Below are 18,346 nucleotides of genomic sequence, written 5' to 3'. Positions count from 1 at the left end.
CGCCCCTGCCGGCAGCGCCAGGAAGACGCTGTTCTGGCCGCACTTGGTGGCCGCCGCCCGAGGATTTCTGCTCGCGGATTTCCCACCCAGGTAGGGGATGGTGCTGCTCGCTCCGGTGTGTGCAGACGCGCGGGGGCGCGCACTGGGGGCTCCCAGTCTCTCCTGCCGGGGCTGAAACACACGCGCTGGTCCCTCCGAATGCTGGTGGTAAATGCGCAAAAGACGGGAGAATCTTGGAAAAGCAAGGACTTGCCCTCCGCCCCGGGGCTGTGCGCCTCTGGAAGGTGGTGTCCCCAAGGGCTATTTTAAACACCCTGTTTGAACTGTTCGCTCCATATATAGTTTTGCAACTCAGTCTACTGATAATTATAACTCCGCTTCCCTAATCCCCCGCTTTTAGTTTCAATTCCATTCCTCGGAGATGAAATGTGTTGTTGCTGTCTGTCGGTTTGTTCTTAAAGAGGAGATGAAGACCGTGCCAACGAACACCCGCTGGCTCTGGGTCGGGGTTTGAGAGTGTGCACTTCTGCATGTGGGGGCCGCCCTCCGCGGGAGTGGGAGCCGTTTCGTAGGGACACCGAGGGTTTGTTTGGAGATGGATTTCAGCGCGAGGAAAAGAACACGATTTGTTCTGCAGGGATGGGCGAGCGACTGCATGTAGCCGGGGAGGAGCGAAGCATTGCTGTTTCCTCCGCAGACGGGTGTTAGATCTCTCTGCTGTCCAGGGTTCGGCTGGGGCCGCTGAAACACGATCCTTTAACCAGAAATCACAGAGGCAAGCTAGCTCTGTTTACAGGTAACTTAGCAGTGCCTTGGGCTCTGGTGGGGTGGGGTAGAGCACCGGGGAATGCTTGCTTGCTTTTTTTTTTTTTTTTTTTTTAAAGCCTGTTGGGGAGACAAATGTGGGTGGCTTTGGGGTTGAGGGAGTGGCAGATGGGGATTGAGAGGCGTGTGTGCATGTGGGACAACTGGGCATGATCACCAGTTCAGCGGTCCTTCTGGTCTGCTTCCTGCCCTTTTTGGAAGAGGTGACTTGTCCTGTTTGCTCCAGCTGATGCAGCAGACACAGTACAGTCTCATTTTGTATTTTCTTGAGTCAGCAAACACCTACCAGACACCTGGTATATGTCAGAGCCCAATTCATCCTTGGGGAGGCAGAGGTGACAGGAACACAGTCCAGACTCCCCAGCAGCTCACACGTGGTGGGGGAAAGACACCTGTAATGATGTAGTGTGATAAGTTTAGTAATGCAGGTGTGAAAGAGAGTGGGGTGAGCAGAGAGGAAGTAGGAATTAATTGTGGCAGTGATTATTTTTAAAATGAAGCCTTCTTCAAGGAGGCGAGGCATGGCGTGGACTGCAGCAGGGACTGGGTCCTTCTCTTGGTCCCTTGTCTGCGAGTGACCCAAATCATCCTCCCTCTCCATCAACGTCACTGCCACTAGATGAGCAGAGCTTTACAGGTCACAGCAGGGCTGGCATTTATAGTATGTGACCAGATCCCAGTAGACACAGGCATAGGCTGACACCAAAGGAGGAATACATCCTATGCAAAGCAGAGATTCTGGAAAATTGTGAGGAAATCTCAGAGCAGATGAACTTCTGCTCCCCCCACCCCCTTGGGTCCCTGGCCTGTCTGCTTGTACAGCGCAGTTTAGAAGGAAAGCTCTGACTTAATCTCTAAATGGGTGGAATAACAGAAAACTAAAGCTGTTAGTACTGATTCTTTCTGGGAGATGAAAAGCCAGTGTCACGCATGTTTGCCTTAGATGCAAACATGCATTCTGTCACCTAAACCGTCATTAAGGTATTTGAAAAGCAGGCTGGCCCACTGCATGGAGTGTGGGCTTGGATGATTAGACAGACCTAGGTGAGTGTCTTGGGCAAGTTACTTAGCCTCTCTTTGACCTTTGGTTTCCTGATCTGTAAAATGGAGATAGCAATAAAGTTGTTATAATAATAACATCAAAGGTATTAAAATATTTGTTAATTGTGAAATGATTGTCATCTATAAATTGCTTGGCACAAGCAGGTGCTCAAGAAATGGCAGGTCATTCATTGACTACCTATACAATGTGTTAGGTACTGCCCTATGTGAGGAGAATACACAATTGAACTAAATAAAGCCCCACAAAGAGTTTAACTTGTGTGTGTGTGTGTGTGTGTGTGTGTGTGTAAGATAATGGACAAATAAATAAGTAACTAGATGGTGTACCAGCCAATGATGCATTATAATGGAGAGAAATAAAGCAAGGTAAAAGGAATTGGGAGTGCTGCCAGAGGACAGGGTAAGGATTGTTTTTTGTTTTTTTTTTTTAATGCAGCTTGGTCAGGGGATGCTTTGCTGATAAGTGACATTTGACCAGACCCCTGGGGAAGTGAGGGAGTGAGCCAGGCAGATGTCTGAGGCAGAGCATTCTGGGCAGTTTGAACCTTCATGGTACGTTTGTTTCCTTTCCCCTAAAATGAAAGAAAGGGTCACCTTTATTGAATAGTCCTGCAGGTATTGTCCTTGCTGGTTATGATTCCTTTTTCTCTGAGAACAATAATAGTTTCTATGGTTATGGAAAGGAGTTGGAATCCACTGGAAATGTACAGACCAATATGATGAATTTATGTGAGGCTTCTATCTTGTAGGCTTGATATGAAGGTCAGCTCCCTGCCCTGTGCCTTTGAGACTTTGTTCCTCCAAAGAGCATGGATTCGGGATTTCAGAGATCTATCCCACAGGATAGATCCGGCATGCTTGGTGCAGTGGGGCTACTGCCATGTTTCACAGACAGAAATAGGGCTGGAGGCTTCAGAACATTGTTAAAGCTTCTGTGAAATAGGATGTGGTGAAGCTGGGTCACAGTAAGTCGGCTGGCTGGGTGTCCCCTAAGTCACCTCAGAAGGTGACATTTACCTCTGTGAATTCCCCGCCTCCGAGGTCTGGCTTTTAGTCTCGTTGCCTCAGAAACCTGATCTGTCTCTCTGGGTCACATAACAGTGACCTTGCTCACCTGCACGCCTGTCTATTGATTTGCAGTGGCTGAGACATTGTGTGGCATGGCTGGTGTGTCTTCCTCCTTCATGAGAACCGAACCACAAAGAGAAGCTTTCCCTGATGAACATGTACACGGAGCACAGACCTTAGATGCCCGATCACACACATTAGGGGTGATCTTGCTAAGGGGACCACAGAGCAAACCACCCCCAAACTTAGTTGTTTAAGGCAACAGCCGTTTTTCATTTTCTCACATGTCTGGGTTTGCTCATGCGATTTTGGTTTGTTGTTGGTGTGGCTGGGGGCTGGCTGTTCTAGGATGGCCTCAGCTGGGATGACTTGTGGTTTCTCCATGTGGTTTCTCATCTTCCAAAAGCAGAGCCCGACATGCTCCCATGGGGGACCAGGAGTCTGAGGAGAGTGGGCACTTTCATGGCCTCTTGAGGTCTAAACTTATAACTGGCACACTATTACTTCCTCCTTGTCTATTGACAGAATTCAGTCACAAGGCCAGCCCAGCACAAAGGAGTAGGGAGTAGACCCCACTTCTTTGCTTTGTTTAAATTTTATTAATTTATTTCCGGAGAGAGGGGAACAGAGGGAAAGAAACATCAATGTGCAAGAGAAACACCAATTGGTTGCTCCTCACACTCTCCCAACTGGGGATCTAGCCCACAACCCAGGCATGTGTCCTGACCGGGAATCGAACTGACAACCCTTCGGCCTGGAGACTAGCACTCAATCCACTGAGCCACACCAGCCAGGGTGACCCCACTTCTTGATGAGAGGAGCTACATAGTCACATTACAAAGAACATGGATCCAGGGAAGGGAAGAATTTGGGATATTTTTGCAATCTCTCTACCATAGGGACCTTACTATTTAAAGTCCCCTTGGCTAAGGTTCCTTTTTTCCTGGGCTCTGCTTGAATGGGCAATGCCTGCAAATTTTTTCTTTTTCTTTTCTGGCTGACCTACTTTAGACATATATATGTTTAGATAGTCATTCATTCAGCAAATATTTATTGAGTGCTCTCCCTGTGCCAGGCATGCTGTAGGCAGGGATACAGCAGTAAAAATAACACGATCCATCCTCATGAAGCATTCTTGTTAGTTGGGGGAGACAAATAACGTATAAGTAAACAAGAAAATGTGTAATGTCAGGCGATGAAAGATCATCAGGGAGAGAAAGGAAGACAGGGAATGCCTGGTTGAGAGGGGGTAGGGAAGTAAGATAGAGCTGGCGGTGGGCATTTTATAGTATGCATATCTGGGGGAAAGGTGCTTCCAGGCAGGGGAGAGAAGTGCAAAGGCCCTGAGGCAACAGGGTACTGGCATATTCTGAGAACGGCAAGAAGACTCGTGTAGAAGCAAACGAGAGAGTGGGAGCATGATAGAAGATGAGATCAGGCGATCAGCAGGGAGCTAGGTACTACAGAGGCTGGCAGGGCCTTGTGTGGATTTTGGCTTTTATTCTTAGCGAGACAGGAAGCCATTAGAGAATTTTGAGCACAAGTTCCCATGACCTGATTTATGTTTAATAGCCATCACTTGAATTTTGGAACTTAGCGGTAGGCACACTGGAGTCTTCTAGGGGGCAAACGGTGAATACAGGGAGCTCAGTCATGAGGCCACTGCAGTGGTCCAGGTGAGAGGTGATGGCAGTTTGGACCTGGATCAATAATGGCTGAGATGGTGCGAAGTGGCCAAATTCTGGGTATATTTGATGATAGAGGAGCGAGGATTGGCTGATGGGTTAGATTTAGGATCTAAGGGAAAGAAAGGAGCCAAGGATGACTGTACACATTTTGACCTGAGCAACCGAAAGGAGTTGCCCTTTCCCGAGAAGGAGTAGAAAGAGTTATGGGGTTTCAATAGACACCCAATGGGAAATGTTAAGCAGATAGTTAGTTGTATATGTGAGTTCAGGTTTGAAGCAGGAGGTCTAAGAAGGAGATATGCATTTGAGTATCATTGAAATGTTATTTATTTGTTGCTTGAGTGAGCCAGGTCACTACCATATCGCCAGTGCCCAGAACATCGCCTGGTGCATAGTATGAGCTCAATGTATTTATTTATTTATTTATTTGACTGAATAAGTAGAACCCTTTCATCACTGGAGGCGACTGCAAATCTGCTTTGGTGGATCTTGAAGTTCCAAGGTCTCTTGGGAACCTTATTGTGGATCTCATGGTCTAAAAACAGACTTAAAATGTGAAGGCTCCAAATCCCACTCAGCAAACCAGAATAGGAGCAGAATCATAGGCATGGGGATCATTTGGAGGGTGATCAGCTGGGAGAGGGGAGGGGGAGAAATGAGGAAATGGTGCAGGGACTAAGAAGCATAATCCGTTGGTACAAAACAGACAGGGGGATGTTAAGAATAATACAGGAAAGGGTGAAGCCAAAGAACTTATGAGCTCGACCCATGGACTTGAATTAAGTGGGGGGGGGGCGGCGGGCAGGGGGGCAGGGGGACTGCTGGAGGGACAGGGGTACTGGGCAGAGGGGAGCAAAGGGGAAAAAAAATGGAAATTACTATAACAACATCATCAATAAAATATACCTAAAAAAAGAAAAATAAATGTGAAGGCTCCAATCACTTATATCTTACAGAAAGCAATGCATGGTGACAAGTAATGAAGAGAAAGGAGTGGAGGAAACCAATAAAAATAGCCCATACTTTCCAAAGAGGAGACAAAAATCCTCTGGAAAGAGGTGGCTGAAATTCAGGGGTGTGATGTTCTTGGTTTATTATTGTACTGCTCTTAATTTAAGATTGAGCAGGAGCAGGGAAGAATCTTGAAAAAAAAAAAAAAAAGGAGACATTTAAATCAGTTTAATGTGAAGTAAAAGCCTGCCTGAAAAAAAAAAAATCCCAACTCTCCAGCATCTTGCATAATGCGTTCTTGTTTATAAAAGGGGAGACGTGGGCAGTATAGCCTTATAGGAAAAGGGGACGGCTGCGGGGACTTCAATCTCAGGCTTGAGGTGCTGTTCATTTGGAGCTGAACTGAACTTCTTTTAGGAGCGAGATCAAGAGAGGCCACGTCTTTTTCTTTCATTTCCATTTTATAGATGGGAAACCTGAGGCCCAGAGGAAAGAAATCACAGATGAAAGTACCCTCGGAGAAATGGTGGCCCACCCTCCTTTCTTTTGCTTCCAGCTTTTCATGGATGCAAGAGAAGGTGATATTGCCAGACCTCTGGGGCCTTCCTGAATCACGGATATCTGGGTCTGGAAGTTGGCTGTTCAAGCTGGCAGCTGCTTGCGTCAGCTCCAGATGATATATATGTTGGCAGGAGCTCTGCGTTCCTAAAACTCACCTAAGCAGGGCTAGTGTGAGTTTTCAAGGTCTTCCCATGACAGGAACCTGCAGATGAATATATTGCTAAGGAGAAGGAACAGAGCCTGTCCGTGGGTAAACACGCCATCCATCCATCATCGTTCCTGAGTATGCAGGATGGCTTTCATAAATATTTTACGGGCAGGTTCCTTTCCAGGCCCAGAACCAATTCAAGGCAATGGGAGGACTTATTTGAAGGGACCTTGGAAAGCAGGAATCTAAATTCCTTACTAGCAAAGGGGGGAGCTGAATCTAGAGGAAGAAATGACTTAGAAAGGTCCTGCAGCAAGTTAATGACAGAGAGAGGATCAGAGCCCAGATCAGGGCCGCAGCCACCTCAGCTCATCTGAGGGCAGAGGTCAAGAGAGAACAGGAAAACAGGGCCTGGGTTCTCTTCCTTATTATGCTTAGAAACCCAAAACTGATTTCCACAGGCGTGTGAGAGCCCTGTCAGGCCCCTCAACAGCTTCCTCTGAAAAATCCTGTAGGATTTCCCCTGCTGCCTCCCAAGGCCTAGACCCAGTGAGGCTGCCCTTGTTTAGCCTGCGGTCCCTGCTCTCCTGCCATGCAGAGAATGTGACCGTGGCCTCTCCCCTCATTCTGGGTGCAGCAGATGGCTCCAAGGAATGGGGCCCAGCTGCACGCAGGCAGCTCTGGGGAGAGGAAATGGCCTTGTGGGATGGCCTGCTCCGGGCAGAGTGCTGGGCCCAGGGATGGGGCTGCTGAGGTCACAGCAATGTCAGGAACTCCTGACCTTGGCCCTGAAGGGTGCAAGGGACTCTGTTCCACCCCTTCCCTGATGACAACAAGGAATGAATGCATCCCATGTGTGGCCACCGAAGGGTTCGTGGGTTAAATGCAAACATTTATTTTTTATAGGTAAAGCATTAAAATTAAGTTTTAAGGAAAGGAAAACTATAGGAAAGCAAGGTTAACAGCGGTAGCTTCACATTTAAAGTAACAGAAGGTAAACTCACCAGGAATGAAGGGGAAGTGAATTAGAAAGGCATAGAAGCAGCGTGGAAAGGGTGGGGTGCTGGCCCACGTTCTCCTCTCGCTCCCCATGATGGGCGACTTTGTTATTTTTGCTTCTTTGGGTGGTGCTGGCCAGGCTCTGGCCGAGAAGCTGGGCTGGTCTCCAGTCCTCACATCACAGGGTTGGTATCCTCCTGTTTTCACTGTGGCCTTAGTTTCCTCATCTGTGAAATGGTCATAATAAGATCTACCTTCTGGGTTTATCCAGGGGTATTTATTGAAGAGATAAGGGTGTCGTCCAGGGCTTAACTCTATAGGTGCTTTTCTGCTGGACTGAAACTCCCTGAGAGCTGGGACCGTGTCTGCTTGTCTATCACTGCGGCTCTGGTGTCTGACAGTCCCTGGCACACAGTAGGTTCTCTGTGGTTCGTTATTTACCAAACTTGGCTTACCTTAAAGAAACCTGCATATTTCAAAGGAGAAGCGCTGTATCCCTGGATTGGAGAACAGAGAAAGGTGGAGGAATGTGGTGAGGATCTGGCACCTTGACTTGGGGTGCTGGAGGGTTCACTGATCAGCTCACCAAAAGGGCTCCAGAACAGAGATTTGCAGAAGAAGGTGGAAGTGCTTCATGTGTCTAATATTGTGCTTGGGATTGCTCTATATATGGATGATGACTCTAGTCTGAGGGTTAATCCTCTTTGTTCACAGAGTCGTCCAGCCAGGGGATTAAGTGCTTTAAACTCCAAGCCTCACTGGCCCTGACAGTGTGAAGCTTTGTGTTGCCAAGGCCGGGGCTTCCAGGGGTCAGTTTCCATTCATTCCACACACAAGGCTCCTTTGTTGCTACTTCATCCCAGCCTCTTAATTCTGCGGAGGGGAGGTCACTTATTTGCTGCGGCAGATGTGTGGTCAGAACCCCTGTTTCCAGCCTGGAGTTCTTCCCTCTCTCCATGCTAGTTTCCAGAAAAGTGCTCAGGAAAAGAAGTTGGACGGAACAGCAAAGCAGTGACTCCGTGGGAGTGCTCCAGGACTGATGCGAATTCCACATGTGGCCCGGGGAGGTCTGCAGTCTGGGAAGGGTCCAGCCTGCTCCCTTGCTCATAGATGGGCTACTTAGAAACACCCCAAAAGAGCTGAGTCCCCCCAATCACTTTCTGGATTTGTGTGCCCAGGTCAAGATTCACATTCTCAAATGGGAGAAATCTGCGTGGCCCAGTTGGGGTCACACACCCATACCTGAGGCCACCCCCACTGTGAGTCCCACAAGCAGTGAGGGAGGAGTTCCTCAAAGGAAGCTGAGGGGCTTGTTAGCAAAAGAAAGGGACATGCTTGCTGGGTGGGCAAAGCCCGCAGAGTTCACCACACACACTGAGCTGGCTTTCCTTGCTGAAGCAGGGATTACCAAGTCTTAGCTATGTGGGTGAGTGTCAAAGGCTTTGTAAGCCTGGCTGTGTCTCCACCTTTCCTTCGTTTTTTAAGGGGTTCTGATTTTCATAACCCTGTCCTTGCTTGCCCTAACCTTGTATTTTAAGAACTAAAATATGCAAAACTCAAAGATTGAGTCCCTGCTCCCCTGAAATCCTGTTTACATCTATTTATTCAGCAAATATGGATTAACTGCCCACGGCGCTAGGCCTTGGAGTAAGTGCTAAGGAAAGAAGACATGGTCCTTGTCCTCAGGATGGCGAGCTTCTGTATACCTTGAACACCTGTAAGCCACATTGCTGCCCATCAGGAGCACCAACTTCAGCTAAAGAAAAAAGTGTGTCCTTGAAGTATATTGACGAGTTTATTCTGCCAAAGAACATGACTTTACATTCTCCCTGTGCACAGAACATCTTGGAAGTTGAAGGGTAAAACATCTTGGGACTCAACCGTCTGCTACTCTGTTCTCCCGAAACCCGGAGCACGTGGGTGGCCTTCATTTGCAGACTGTGAATGAGAACTGGCACCTTCGACTGCCTTGTTTTTTGTGATGATGTTTGAACACCAGATAGCGTATTGCTTTGCTATTATCAGGTTATTTGTGTAATCCCAGCAGCTGGCAATTGTGAAATAATATAATATTCCAAAGAAGCATCCTGAGATGTTTGCTTACAGAGAGAGTGAAAATAGGCAGAGAATGCCGTGGGCTGTGCAGGGCTGTGCAGAACATTGGATGCCTGCACCCCACAAAGGCAGGCTTGTTCCTTGGGCAGAATTCCCCATGGAACTTCCCCTCCTCAAAGTTCAGAGAAGGGTCATGCATTCTGGAAGGGAAGCCTGTCTCATTCTTTTTGCACATACCGACAGAGCTAGAAAAATGGCCTCGGCCCTTGGGATCGGGCCAGGCCTGTGCCGACAGGGAGCTCAGAAGCGCCACTGTGGCTTTGCGCTCAAGGTCGGCCCCGGAGTACAGGCTTAGGAGAACACAGAGCTATATCTTTCTCGCCTGTTTTATGTTCCACGGGGGTTTTATGTTCCAGAGTGTGGGCTCTGGAGGCAGGCTGTTGGAATGGCAGCTTATCTCCTTCCCTTACTAAATGTGCTTAAATGCTCTGGGCCTTATGTTCTTTACCAGTAAAAACAAAGGCGATATGAATAACGCTCTATATCATACAGGTGTTAAGATAAATAAATAGAGATAGGGTTTAGCAAAATGTGGGGCACCTAGCAAGTGTAGTCGTTGTTGCTGCCTAGTAATAATGCTGCATAACAGACAGCCCCAAATATCTCAGGGGCTCCCACAATGGACATTACTGATCTCACTGGAGTTTTACAGTCAACTGGAGAGATTCTTCTTCATGTTGTAAGTCAGGTTCAGTTCTGCTCCACATGTCTCTTCTCCAGCTACAAGGCTGTTACTAACAGGTACTGGGGACATGTTCCTCCCACGGTAAATGCTAGGAGGCTGTGAAGAATGCCAAACTGCTAGCACGTTTAAAGCCTCTGTGCACGCCATGTTTGCTAACGTTCACTGCCCAACACCAGTCCCATGGCCAAACCCCACATCAATGAGTTGGGACGTACACTCTTCTCACAGTGGAAAACATGTCAGTATTACATGTGAGGAATGTGGATTATAACCGTCTTACATGGGGGAGAAGAATTGGTATGATAATTTGATCTATCCAGGCAAGTTAACTACGTAACAGGGTGGAACTTTTCTATTGTCTGACAATGAACATTCAGAGTGTAAATCTGAAAATAAGAAGGCTTAGGCACTGCTTTTTAAAGTGAGCCACAAATAACAGGGGCCCCTCCTGCATTTCCAGGAAGTAACAATGCTGACTTTGGAACCCTGAACTCTAAGCTCCCAGGTCCATCTAAGTTTCCAAATAGAAAGGGAACTGAGAATCTTTGGGATCTCGGCCTATAGGAAGGATGTGCTTGAGGTCAAAGGCTTTTCACTTCCCACAGTTCAAATGTGGGGACTACAAGAGGCTCCCTCGTGTGGGTAGGGGGTGCTTGAAAGGAGGCTGAGTGTTTGCTGATCTGCAAGCTAGCAGACATTCCCCTCCCCTGTGATACTAATGGGGTGGACTGGACTATGAAGGGGAGCTGTTTGGAGGACTTGACATGTACCCTGGAGTTTGGGGCCTATGAAGACGTAGAGCCTGGTGCCTGTTCTGGTCCGGAAATGTTGGCAGGCAGGAGGCTTAACGAGGGCACCGTACTATCAGGGAAAGACGACAGCAGTACAGAGCCAAGGGAAGAAAAGGACGTTTCCTCTTCCATTCATTGAGGGCTAGGAAAGTGCAGAAGGCCCCGCAGGAGGAGGTGTAAAGCGTAGGGAAGGGACAGGAGCCCCGGGGCTCTTCAAGCAGTAGCAGAATCATGACAGCAGGACATCTCCTGAGGAGGTGGCTGGATGCATGGACAGCTGGTGGGTCTGAAGGGGTCCCTCTCTGAGAGGCTCCTTAGTTAGCACTGGTGGGGACCAAAGTGAGACTGAACGTGGCCCCCAAAACTGCATACACAGAGGCTACTGGCTTCAGAGGTGCCAGTCTAAACCAGGGAGGGACACCATTATCATCATCATCAACATCATCATCATCTCATCATCATCATAATCATTGTTGTTACACTTCACTCACATTCCAGGTTGAATGAACAAAATTCATCTACTTCTTTGCTTCACTTCTGGCTCCTCTCATTGCTCCTCCGCGCCTCCCTTCAGCTCTATTTGGTGGCTTCACAAATTTTATGCACTGGGTGATGAGCTCTCTCTGTAGGAGGCCAGGCCTGGGGGTGTGGGCGCACCAGCTGATCCGCTTGGGACTGCAGCATTTACTCCTAATCCCCAGCTTCTGTCTGGCCGGCAGCAGATGGGATCCTCTGCAGGATGCTCGGTCAAGATGCTCCACGTTTTAGACTAAGGCAGGATTCAGAATCCAGAAACAAAAGGCTGGCACAGAGCAAAGGGTTGCAAGGAGCAAAGGGCTGACATTTTGGGGGAACAAGCCTTTCCCAAAGGTAAGAGCTATCTTCGAAAAGATACATCTTTTTCTAATTTGACAATCCCTTGGCGTTCAGGGAGGGATTAAATGACTCAAGTGGGTGAGGAAAGAAGGCAGAATGTGCCTAAGGTTCTCTGTCATTTGCGATGCGAGTACAGAGCTATGGCGAGCAATTCATTTGTTCTCCTGCTTAAATCTGGGCCACTTGATGTCCTGCCTGCATTTCGCAAGTGACAAATGACCCCCCTGGCTCTGGTTGTTATAAACTAATATAATACACGAATTGTGACTTGTTCTAAGCCGTGGATTTGCAAGGGAATTTGAAATTGCCCAAATTTATTGGTGCAATTAATGGCTATTTAAAACCGAAACTCTAGGGACGAGGCTGGGAAATTAAATTTCTCGAAGAAACCGCCAGTGCTCGTCATGCGCAGTGATAGTTAAAACCCAGTGACAGCAAACCTTCGGTCTTGATTGTGTTCCTATTGTTCTTTTTTTTAAATTAATTAATTAGTTTATTTTATTTTTAGAGAGAGGGGAAAGGAGAAAGAGGGGGAGAGAAACATCACTGTGTGGTTGCCTCTCACTCGCGCCCCCAACTGGGGACCTGATGTGCAACCTAGTCATGTGCCGTGACTGGGAATCAAACCAGCGACACTTGGCTCGCAGGCCAATGCTCAGTCCACTGAGCCACACCTGCCAGGGCTATTCCTATTGTTTTATTTGTCTTCTAGAGTTACCCATAATTCTTGAGTGGAGTCTCTTTCTACCCGTGTCTTTCATGTCTATTCTATTCTTTCATAACTTTACTGTTTTATATTTGTTCTGTTCTTGCTGAAGATGTACTCAGCAGCTGGCTGAGCCAAAGAAGGCACGCACCTACTGGGAGGGAGGAGAGAAGGGTTGGCTTAATAATGGGAGCACATGGGAGCAGAACATGAGCTCTCTTGAATGACAGGGGTCCTCATTCCGATTGGGGATCAGTCCCTCTAGACCACCGCCTTTCCTTCTGCACCCACCTCAAGAAAGCATCTGTTCATATCGATCCTGTTTTAAGAGTAACACTTGTCCATTGACTCCAGGGATCTGATGGTAAAGACCGTGTTCCCAGTATCTGCTCTACAGCCCCCGTTCGGCAGACTCCCACTGTGTCGTGTCCTGGAAACACATTTCATGGTGTATTTCCTGTTAGGCCAGGGATGCTGTGTGGGTGCAGGTGAGACAAGTGGAGAGCCTGATTCAGAGTAGGTGTTTATCAGATGTGTCTTTTCTCCTGCGGTCAAGACTCAAGTCCTGATGCTCACGGATGGGGTCCCCAGACACCCTCCCGGGGATTCATTTGGGAACACAGGGGTGCCTGGGTTTCATTTCCCTTTCAGAATCATTTTTAACCGCTCAGCTTTCTGCTGCTGGGCCAACTCTGCTCCATCCTTATGCCTTGTGAGCCTTTTGGCCCCAGGCCCTGTGTGCTCTCTGCCAGCACACTCGCCGAAGGGCCGGCGCCCCCGGTTCTGGCTCCCTCTCCATCCTCTCTGCTGCTTCTGGTTGCTTGTTTGGTCTCTGAGTCATGTCACGAAATTGGCTGTCCCAGTGAAGACACTTGGCATCTGGGGCTCATCTTCTCCAGCCTTTTGTCTGTTCTTCGGCCTGCACTTTCCAACAGATCTATTGAAGTAAGAGCGTGGCAGTGTGGGAGGGCCATAAAACCCAGAGAACCTGCGCTGGGTTACGTGAAATAACCAGACAGTCGAGATGCATGCAGTATTCACTCGTGGGCCCCTGTGCACACTGTGCTGTTTGGGGGGTGATCTGCAGTTGTCAGATGCCAGTTATTTGCCAACCCTTTTCTAAGGAGGAGACCTTGTTTGCTCGAATCCCTGCATAGTAGGAAGTATTATCCCCACTCTGCTGAGAAGCTAAGTCATTCCTCTGAAATCTCACGGTTGGTGCGCAGTTGTGATCCAGACCTTCGGACTCCTTGCCCGGTACTCTTTTCTCTCTACTGGGTGTGTCTTCTCTGAAGGTTTCCAGAGATGAGCAAGGGCAGTAATGGGGAACAGGCTGGATTTGCTGGATAAGCCATCTCCAGGGAGACAGTCCTGACCTCTGAGCATACTTGCTCCGTGTCCCCTGCAAGTCTATAAGTTACCCCTTTACCCAGAAATCACCGGGGTCCTTGTAAGGACTGCTGCTCAGTGAGGTGCCCAGAAGATGTGCACAGGAAAAAATGGGGTGCATTGTGTTGTTCTGTATGCTGCCCCATCGCAATGTGCTCATCTTTGCCAGTTCAGAGAGGATGCTGTAAGTCCTTGGGAGATAATTTGTCCATGTAACCTTGTGCCTTCCTTATGGGGAGATCATCCTGGGTTAACACCAGGGTGCGCAAACTGTGTTTTGGCTTGCCGGTACTGGTTTACTATTCTTTTCTTACCACATTAATTAAATGATCAGAATGTTATTTATTAACATTTAAATGAAACTTCCCAGTTTCAAGGCCCATCTGTTCTTGCTATTTATTCCCTCAGGGAAGTCACGAATCTGTCATTTGTGATTTTACAGGTTTTCATGTCTGCGGCGCCAGTGGTGTTTCCTCTGTGAGGCTATGATGCGCGACGGTGCCCGGGGGACTCTTGGGGGGACCATGAAGCTAATGCACCTCCTTCTTCAGGAAGCGAGAGACCCTCTCCCGAGTGCCTGGCACAGCAGCCAAGTCCTGGTGGGAACATGTGCATTCTTCTCTCACAGAGCAGATCTTTCAGGCCCACAGAGGGACCAGCAGCTTCTTTTAAGTCATGCGACTGCTTTCTGATGTTCAGAGATACAAAAAAAAACAAAAACCTGTTCTTGAAAGGAGAGTGTATGAGTTTCCTGGGGCTGCCAATTGGGTGGCTTAAAGCACCGAAGTCTGTTCTCACATTTCTGGAGGCTGGGAGTCCAAGATCAAAGTGGGACCGGGTCGGTTTCCTCAAGGGCCTCTCTCCTTGGCTTATAGATGGTGCCCTGTTGACGCCTCTTCACGTGGCCATCCCTCTGGGTGTGCACATCCCTGGTGTCTGTGTGTCTTAATCTCTCCTTTTAAGGACGTCATATAGGACGGCCCCCAACCCAGTCACCTGTTTAAAAGCTTTATCTCCAAATACATCCACCTTCGGAGGCACTGGGGGGGTTAGGATGTCAACATCTGAGTTCTGAGGGGACACCGTTCAGCCCATAATAGAGCGTGAATGTGTGAGAATTTAAGCACTGGGTGCATTTCCATTCTGTGCCACAGTGCCGTCCGCACAGCTTCATGTATGTTTGCCGCTTTATTGAAACGGATCCGACAGGCCATCCATTGTGCAGTCAGTACAACGGACGAGGCTTCCGTGAGAACCTGGAAATGGAACACCAGGGCATGAAGTGCAGAACAGTAAAATAACATCACGTTAGAGAGAGAAAAAGGCCCCCAGGCCGCTGTACTTGAATATCACTGGGTTGAATATATTGATAATAATGATAATAATAACTGACGTTTGTGGAGTACCCACTTTTGGCTGGGCCTGTGTTCGAAGTGCTTTAAATGTATTGCTCTTCTGATAGTCCCAGTTCTAAAGAAAGAACACATCTACCGTTCATAAGCACTGTTGGTCAGCCAAGTACGCATGGAGAAGGGAACTTCTTAGAACGGGGTGTTGCCAGTGCCTTCCAAATCCTGCCCACGAAAGAGAGCGTTCTGGCCAGGAGATTCAGGTACGCAGGTGCCCTTGGCAAGGCTGTTCCTGTCATGGGCAGGAGCGCTGCAGGCTCTGAGCTGGGAGCCCAGGAGCGGGGGGCTCATCTGCCTCCGTTTGCTCCAATCGCATGCTCATCGGCCTCCTTCCAAGCGTAGAAGGGTTTCCCGTGCTGCACTGCCTGATGGGAGAGGCGGTGCTGGCCACGCCAAGATGCGGATTCTGTCCTACAGGTAGCTTTGTCCTTGCAGATAAGCAAAGTGGCTTTCTGGTTTTCAGTCAGTCTGGAAGGCTCGGGTAATGGAGAGAGACTTGTCCTGATTTCGGCTGAGAGCCAGACCACGGGCTTTGTTTGTTTCCTACGGCAGCTCTAAGTTACCACAGACTTAGCGGCTTAAAACAACGTGCCGCTCAGGGCTGAAGTAAGTCTCACTGGGCTCAAATCAGGTGTGGGCCGGGCTGCGCTCCATCCATCTGGAAGCCCTAGGAGAGAACCTGTTCCTTGCGCTCTCTCGTTTCTTGAGGACACTCGCCTCCCTAGGCTTGTGGCCCCTTTCTCCAGCCTCAAAACCAGCAGCTTAACATTTTCCATTTCTCTCTGTCTCTGACCCTCCCGCCTTCTTTGAGTTATGAGGATCCTTGTGATTACGGTGGGTCCCCTCAGGTAACCCAGGATCGTCTTCTCATCCCAAGGTTCTTAACTTAGTCACACCTGCGAGTTCCTTTTACCTTGTGAAGTAGTGTATTCACTGGGCCCAGGGACTAAGACATGGGCATTATTGGGAGGCCGTTATTCAGTCGACCATAGTAATCCTCTCTGAGGTAAGGCATACACGTTGGGGAAAACTTTGGGATGCTGGTCAGCTGGCCACCTTAGTTACACTCAAGCTTAACGTTGGCTATACACTCTAATTTTAAAAAAATCCTCACCCGAGGACATGCTTACCAACTCTAGAGAGAGGGGAAGGCAGGAAGAGAGAGAGGGAGAGAAACATCAATGAGTTGTACATGCTTGGACCGGGACCAAACCCACAACTCAGGCATGTGCCCTGACTGGGAATCGAACCTGTGACATTTTGGTTTACAGGACAATGCCCATCCAACTGAGACACACCAGGCCCAGGACTGCACACTCTAATTTTTGGAGTTGATCCTTTTCCTCTTGGTAAGGCAAGGAGGAGGGTGTTATTACCTTGCGTGAAAAGCAAGGATGCTCAGGGCCACAAAGGCTGAGTAGTTCTCTGGGGATGGGACATATTCTGGCCAGCAGCCCTGACATTTTCATTACACTGAGCTTCCTTTTCCATTACGCTCTCTGCTGCAAAAGGTAACATTTCTTCGTCGCTGCTGTCACTATGCATTTGGTTTTATCATAAAGCGTAATCAGCATATCAGGTTACAAACCACCTCAAGAAGGAAACATCTCTTATTTTATTAAATTTTTCATTTATGATAAATATGCATTCATTCATTCTTTTTATCACATATAGAGGGCCCGTTCTTTGGCTACTGCTATGGGGAATATAGAGATGTCTAAGGGTTGGCTCTTGTTCTCAAGGAGTTTATAGCTGAGCAGTTCATTCTGGTCCTTCATCCTAGAGATCACGTAGCACGGGCTTTGGAATGGAGAGCCTTGGAATCTAATGCCAGATCCATCAGTCACTAGCTGCGTGATGCTGGGTAAGTTGCTTAACCTCTCTGAGCTTGCCTCAGTTCCTCCTTCTATGCAATGGGATAATAACTGGGTGTCCTTGTCAACATCGTATGAATGTCAAGCTTCCAGCTCTGAGCTGGACACATGGTAGATGCTCATGAGCTGTTCTCTGCCCTTCCTTGCCCTGGATGCTGGCTTTACCTTTACAGAAAAGAGAAAAGCGTGGACGAGACGGCATGGGGAATGTGGGAGGTGAATTTAAGCATTTCCAGAATGTTCTCACTAAGTGGCAGAAGCCGGGCTGGAAACAGATGCCCTGTGCCCTTGGTGTGGCCCTTGCTGCTCATTAGGTGATGCCCTCCGTTTGAGGCTGCCAGGAACCCTCCAGACACACATGCCCACAGCACTGCCCAGCAGCTGTTATTGCATCCTCTGGCAGAAAGGCTCAGGAGGTGTTTAGAAAGCAGATTGTCCACCCTGTCCTCCTTTTCTGGGAGGGGGCAGTGCACAGTGGGGAGCTCTTTCTATGGAACAAATAGCCTCTTGGATGAGAGAGAAAAGAAATATCCCCAAAGGTATACAAAACCCAGAAGGGACCCAGGGACAGACCATAAGGGTGTTTGGATGGTGGGTAGGGAGCTGAAATGCGAGTGGGGAGGCGGGGTGGGGGGAGGGGAAGGAGCAGTGAGGGGTTGGGTCTAAGCATTCTGCTGGGCTCTGGCACGGTGCTTTTATAAGCCAAGTTCAGATTTTACCTCCTGCACATGAAGGTGCAGAAATAGTCCCAAGGGGTTTATCAGAATGTCTCTGTTAACACTGCCAACCTTAGCAGACTCAGGAGTAGTTCTTTGAGCTCTTCTTTTCTTTCCCTCATTATAAGCCTTAAAATGACAAGCATTTTATGGACTGTAAGGAGTCTTGGGAGGAGGCAGTGAATAATGACATTGGGTGCTCTTCCTAGAAACACCTCCCCCGGGCATTTGAGCATATCCCAAGGGGAGAAAAGGAGCACTCACCCGTGAGTGCCTGTCTCGCTCAGGGTCACCCCAGGGGCTCAAGTCAAACCTGAGATGGGGCAGACATTGCATGTCCATTCTCTGGGGAAATAATCCCAGCCCCAGCCCTACTCTGTTATCTGGCAGAGATGGTCGGCCCCTCCCGGGAGCTGTTTCCATCCTCTTCCACCAGTGAGTCATCCTCAGAGGCTGTTCTCCAAAGAGGTGGGATGGGAGAGC

The 18,346-nt window shown here is 48.6% G+C and overlaps 1 long non-coding RNA gene across 1 annotated transcript; it reads left to right on the top strand.

The window, feature by feature from the left end:
- Positions 1 to 443: 443 nt before the first annotated feature.
- LOC149992051 (uncharacterized) lies at positions 444 to 17,134 on the top strand. The gene is made up of 3 exons (XR_016508513.1): positions 444 to 796; positions 11,595 to 11,763; positions 17,057 to 17,134. It is a non-coding gene; the product is annotated as an uncharacterized LOC149992051 (long non-coding RNA).
- Positions 17,135 to 18,346: the final 1,212 nt, after the last annotated feature.

This window comes from Furipterus horrens, unplaced genomic scaffold (genome assembly GCF_987537825.1).
Source record: "Furipterus horrens unplaced genomic scaffold, mFurHor1.1.pri manual_scaffold_16, whole genome shotgun sequence".
NCBI lineage: Eukaryota > Metazoa > Chordata > Mammalia > Chiroptera > Furipteridae > Furipterus > Furipterus horrens.
Note: the sequence above shows the minus strand (reverse complement) of the source record. Positions and strands in the feature narration are given on the sequence as shown.